The sequence below is a fragment of the Acanthisitta chloris genome, unplaced genomic scaffold (genome assembly GCF_000695815.1).
Source record: "Acanthisitta chloris isolate BGI_N310 unplaced genomic scaffold, ASM69581v1 scaffold35684, whole genome shotgun sequence".
Lineage (NCBI taxonomy): Eukaryota > Metazoa > Chordata > Aves > Passeriformes > Acanthisittidae > Acanthisitta > Acanthisitta chloris.
This window is the reverse complement of record NW_008671590.1, coordinates 1-202: the sequence shown is the minus strand read 5'-3', so window position 1 is coordinate 202 and position 202 is coordinate 1.

Sequence of the window (202 nt, the reverse complement as noted above, 5' to 3'; positions counted from 1 at the left end):
AGCACTGGGAGGCCACTGGGAGAACACTGGGCGCACTGGAAGCACTGGGCACACTGGGAGCACTGGGCACACTGGGCGCACTGGGAGCACTGGGCGTACTGGGAGTCCGGCAGGGTGCGCTGGGTGCAGTACTCCCCTCTGTCCGCCAGGGGCGCTGCTCTCCCCGCGCCGCACAGTGCCGTAAAGCACAGCGCGCCGCGCC